Source organism: Nanorana parkeri, unplaced genomic scaffold (assembly GCF_000935625.1).
Source record: "Nanorana parkeri isolate BGI_ZX_2015 unplaced genomic scaffold, ASM93562v1 scaffold232, whole genome shotgun sequence".
In the NCBI taxonomy this organism is placed as follows: Eukaryota; Metazoa; Chordata; class Amphibia; order Anura; family Dicroglossidae; genus Nanorana; species Nanorana parkeri.
In genome coordinates this window covers 500596-506595 of record NW_017306500.1, presented here as the reverse complement: position 1 = coordinate 506595, position 6000 = coordinate 500596, and the positions used below count along the sequence as shown (strand labels likewise).

General features: G+C 38.1%; 1 protein-coding gene across 1 annotated transcript in view; it reads right to left on the bottom strand.

Moving 5' to 3' along the window:
* LAMA2 (laminin subunit alpha 2) overlaps nt 1–6000 on the bottom strand; it is a 646095-nt gene that overhangs the window by 457783 nt on the left and 182312 nt on the right. The gene's annotated exons all lie outside the window — the stretch shown is intronic.

Below are 6000 nucleotides of genomic sequence, written 5' to 3'. Positions count from 1 at the left end.
ATATATATAGATAATTCTCAGATTTTTTGTTGTATCCTATGTAATCTGTCTCCTTCCAACAAACATGGATCCTCTACTTTAGGTGGCCATACACTAGTAGATTTTCGGTCAAACATGTGAGTTTCTGCCACAAGCCCTTGTTCGGTTATAGCTTGAATTCCCCATCAAGCATAGTCAAATGTCAATTTGGGAAATTGTTCGTTAGCCATACTAACCAACCAATGACAGAAAAAAAACTCCTTATGCGCATGTGCTGTGTTCTTGCTACAATTTTTGAAGAACAAAAACCCTGTTGATTCATCGGTTTGGTCAGAGAAAAATTTTCCAACGTGATGTAAAAATTTCGATCACAATATCCAAAACAAAATTGGGGATGTACCAATGTCTGTTGGATTCCTCATTTGAAATTGAACAGTTGAATAAATAGTAATATATATTTACTATTCTTTTTACTCTGTAAGGAATTCATAGTTAAGACTAAATTAGCCCTAATCATTTTGTTTCTCAGCCTGTTTAGCCATATTTTATGTTTTTTTGCAAGTTGTGTTAAAATAATACACAAATTTCAAAAATACTTTTATTTTATTTGTATACAGCTGGTATACCAGCAACATCGTTTCCATGAGGGTAACGTCTATAAAGATGAAGGCAGCAGAATAAAATGTGCTCTTTGTATTTAAAATGGTTTTTAAGCAATTATTGGTCACAACTAAAAAAGAAAAGCATATTTGTTTACTTATGTTTGCCATTAAAATACCTGTGAATAAGAGAAACCTGTGTTTGTGCTCTGAAAATAATACGTCTATTGTTTTGGAATCATACTCAGTGAGAAAGATATTGGCAAATCAATTGTGAACCAGTGCGCTTGGTATTGTGATACGTGCTATATTTATACCACAAACGAAACCAATATAAGTGATCAAATCCTACTTGCAACTAAATGCAATCCAAAGGTGCATATGTGCATGAACGTTAATAAATACACGTGTCATATAAATATGGTGAAGGTACGAATATAAAACTGATTGGTTAAATATGATAAGTTAAATAAGTTAATGAATAATGCATATGTGTGCCATAAAGTGAAAATACAATGTGGATACTAAATGGTTGAATTATATACCAGGTAAATTAATCAGTCTGGCAATCGGCAACAATAAATAAAAAGGACAATAATTTAAAGGAAGACTGATGTATAACCAATCTAACACATCTAAAACCACATCTAATGGTATAAAGTGAATAAATATAGGTGGATAAATATAAAATTGTATAAGCGAGGGTTGTAACACCAATAGTCTATTTTCTACCGAATGTTATTAGAAATCCAGTGTCTTTTGTTTATACTTCCATTGATGCGTCCGCAAAATAGAAAAAGGAAACCTTCTCTGTAAGTTTCTCTGTCCTCTCCTGCCGTCAGGCTACACTTCCTCTCATCGGCGATAATTAAACAACCTCCAAGGCTGGAGAACACTCCGGAGGGATCAACCAGAAAGCCGAGGGGGAGACCGACCGAAGGAGAGAAGACAGGATTTAAGTGCAGATGTAAAATGTTTTATTTATCAAGTAGTTTAAAAATGATTGCACTTACAGACTTCCAAAGGTACAACAGCATAAGCAACTTATAGCTAGCCTCTTTCCAGGGTGTCAGCGGGGAAACGACACACTCCTTTTACGCGTTTCGTCGTAGAGACTTTCTCAAAAAAATCAATTGTTTGATAGTTCAGATGGTAAAGTTATCCATGTTCTTAACAGTTAAATAACTACTAGTAGTGAAGTGGTTATTCAGAATTGAAAATTATTCATAGGAGTGATTTTACGTTGCATCGGTCATTTAATGGATTTTATGATTCAACAAGCATCACATGATCTCTGACCGAATAACTGTGTAAAGGTGGCCATGCTGTAGTAGATTTCCAGTCGGAAATTGTACACGAACGGTCTTTCGAATGAGGAATCGAACGGGTGATGGTACATCACCGATTTTCGTTTTGATATTGTGATTTACATTTTTAGATCGGTCAGGTTGGAAACATTTTCTCTGATCGAACGAAAATCGATAAATCAGAGGAGTTTTCATTCATCAGAAATCGTAGCAAGAACAGAGCACATGCGCAAAAGGAGTTTATTTCTGTCGTTGGTTGGTTAGTATGACTAGCAAACGATTTCCGAAATTGACATTCGACTATGCTTCATGGAGTATAAGAGCTATAATCGAACGAGGGTTTGTGGCAGAAATGAACATTTTCAATCAAAAATCTACTAGTGTATGGCCACCTTAACGTAGAGGATCCATGTTTGTTGGAAGGAGACAGATTACATAGGATACAACAGAAAATCTGAGAATTATCGATTTTTATAGTGATACCTAGTTTGACTGAGTTACATATGAAAGGATCTGTATTAATGAATGAAAATGTGACTAAGCCATGATCAGACTTGATCTTGTGCATCATATTGTGGTTTAAGGCTATGGCAATAATTTCTCTTTTTTTGGCTCAGACATATCACCTTTTACTTTTGGCATTGTTGCAGTCAATGCGATAACTTACTAAAGGAGTAGAGCATGTTAACTTTGTAAGTGCATTTTCAAGTTGCAAAGCAACTTGCATTTATCTTTTGGTAAATGTGGTAAAGCAGTGCTGACTACAGTCATCCAATCATATTCAAGCAAAATTATTATTTTATTTTTTTTCATTTTCTTTACATGTGATTAGGTATTCTTTGCAAATTGAATTTTTACTGTAATCACTAAGATACATGAAATCGAACAGCAGTGAGAAGCCTGCCGAAGGTTCGGCTCAGCCGATCCAGATGTTGGATCGGCTGAATCGAACTCCTTCTGCACTTCGGGTCGGCCGAACATGCTGAGCATGTTCAGCCGACCCGAAGCCACGGGAAGCAAGCCGATCTATGGCTGATTCAAGCCGATGTACGGCTGAAATCAGCCGTACCAGCCTGAAGTGAATAGCCGAACAGTGTTCGGCTCACTTCACTTCTGATCGGTCATTCACTCGGCTGCCCTCGGCAGCATAGTGAATAGACCCCATAGTAACATAATAGGTAAGGTTAAGTACGCACAAGGGTCCGTCCAGTTCAACCTATGTGTGTATGGGTGAGTGTGATTGTGTGTCTGTATTTATTTGACTCTAACACTGTACATATTTTTGTATATCAAGAGAAATAAGAAACTCATCAAGAAGTTTCTGGATTTCATCAACGCTCTTGGTGGAGACTACCACCTATGGAAGAAAATTCCACAATTTCACTACTCTCGCAGTAAAAAAAAACAAACTCTGAGTTTGAACCCCCTTTCCTCCAACCTCCTGTGGTGTCCCTGTGTTCTCAATACAGTTTTCTGATTGATCAGTTTTTTCCGAATATTGTGGTCCCCATTGATGATTTTGATGACTGCAATAAGGTCTCCTCATAATCGCCTCTTTTCTAAGGTGAACAAGATAAAATGTTGAAGGTGGTCATCATAACTCAGGCCTTCTATCCCTTTAATTAATTGTGTAGCCCTTTGCTAAACTCTCTCCACCTCGAGGACACCTTTCCTGAGGGTTTCCTGAGACCACAACTGTACCGCATACTCAAGATGAGGTTGAACCAGTGATTTATAAAGTGGAGGTATTACTTTTTTTATCCCTTGCCACAATACCTCTTTTAATGCACACCAGTATGCGGTCTGCTCTGCTGGCTGCTCCTTTATCATTGCTTACTATTGTCAAATCTGTATTCTATGAGCACCACCAGGTCTTTTTCCATGTCTGGCTTCCCTAATGTAGCAACCCCCAAGTTGTAGTTTGCGCACCCATTCTTTGCTCCCATATGCACAACCTTAAACTTTTCAACATTAAATTGCATTTGCCATCTTGTAACCCAGGCATCAATTTTATTAAGGTTCTGTTGAAGTGCACTTATCTCCTGTTCGGAAAGTACTGCCCTACACAGTTTTGTATAGTCCGCAAAAACCGTAATCAAAGTTTTTAGTGCAATCTATGTCGTGGATGAATAAGACTTCTTTTGTAAAAAATCCCCAATGGATCCACATAGTATTTTCGTTTTTGAGGTTTCTACAAACTTTTAGGAAATAATGATTCTCTAACATTGCATTTTTGAGACATATTTGAATACTGATGTTTAAATGATTTTAATTAGGTGAGTTCATATGTATTAAAACATTTTTTAATATGTATTGTTTTTATTGGCTTATATCTTTATGTTGCTTGACCTTGGCTGCCTATAAGGAATGTTTTTGCTGTTGGCCTAGCAAGACTAACACACCTTCATGTTACTACAATATTGCCAGTCTTTCACCTCTCCTAACTAATTACCATGTTTATAAAAGTGGAGTCATCAGTTTTTCAACAATACTATTTAGCTACTTGTGTAGATAGCCACAATTTATGCACAGGGTGGTGGAATTTAAGGATGGTTTTAGAAAACCCTGATCTCACTAATTTCTGAAAACACATAATAGAGATAGACAAGCATCATCACTTAACAAAAGATCAGATTGAATACTTTAATATTTCCCTGTACAAAATTGAAGGAATTATTGTGAAAATTAAATATGGTGAACTTTACCTTAGGGAAACTAGTATTGAGTAATAGGCATGGGCTCGATGTTCGAGTGGAACGTGAGTTCGACTTGAACATCTGCAGTTCATGTGTCCAACCCCCCCGCAAGGCACTGTGCCTTGTGAGCCCTGATTGGGTAAAGCCTTGCATCTAAACCACGGGTCAGGTGCAATAATTTGCCCAATCAAGGCCCAGTACTCTGTAAGAGCCATGATTGTGAAAAGTCATGATGAATTTGCCCAATCATGGCTCACCTGTTACAACTGTAAACAGTTGCGCAGAGCTAGCTGTCACTGCTAGCTCCACCCAATTGTTTATATATTGCCGGCATCTCTCAAAATGCCATTCTGCGGCAGGTGTTCATCACAAACCGGTGGGACGGCAGTCGTCCTTTTTTTCTTACAATTTTATTTAACCCTTTAGTGAATGGGTAGGGGTATAAGTACCTCTTACTCATTCACAAGGGGAAGCCACATCTGGGTTTATTAAAGGGGTACCCTGATGTGAATAAGCCCCATGCCCGCACCCCCACAACCAACGCCCCAGGGCTTGTGGGGAAGAGGCCCTTGTCCCCATGGGCATGGGGACAAGGTGCTTTTCCAGGGGCGACCCTGGAAAAGCACCCTCCCAGTGTAAGGGCATGTTGCCTGGTATTGCAGGGAGGGGGCGCTCGTGCATTCCCCCCTTTCCTGCCCTGCCAGGCTTGTGCTCGGATCAAGGGTCTGGTATGGAATTTTAGGGGGGACTAGTTTCCCTAAGGTAAAGTTCACCATATTTAATTTTCACAATAATTCCTTCAATTTTGTACAGGGAAATATTAAAGTATTCAATCTGATCTTTTGTTAAGTGATGATGCTTGTCTATCTCTATTATGTGTTTTCATTTTGGAGGTGGGGTTCCTCCTTTAAAAAGGGTTTTTTCCTTTTTTTTGCAAATTGGGGTCCCTCCTAAAATTCCTACCAGACCTAAAGGGTCTGATATTGTTTGGAAGGGGGGACTGAACGTTTTTTTTTTCTTTTTAAATGTAATTTTTTTCTTTACAAATGTCATTTTTGCTGCAGCAGGTTCTTTACATTGTACAGATGCACCACTTTACAGGCAGTTTAAGAGGGCCCCTCGGGCACAATATTTAAAGGAATTTTTCATTTTTATTGATTCACTTTAAAGTGATATTAAAGCCTAACTTTTTAAGACTTTTAAATGCTGACCATACAACTTATTCCATTTGCTTAGGGTGCACAAATGTAATTGTAGTTTTCTGCAAGTCTGAGGCACCCTTCTGATGGAGTATCCACTAGACCAATATTTGCAAGGAATGCCACCAATTCAAGCATCACTTATGACAATTTAGAAATGAGTGACACACTATATGGCCAAAAGAATGTGGACACCTCTTCAAAATAATTAAATACACGT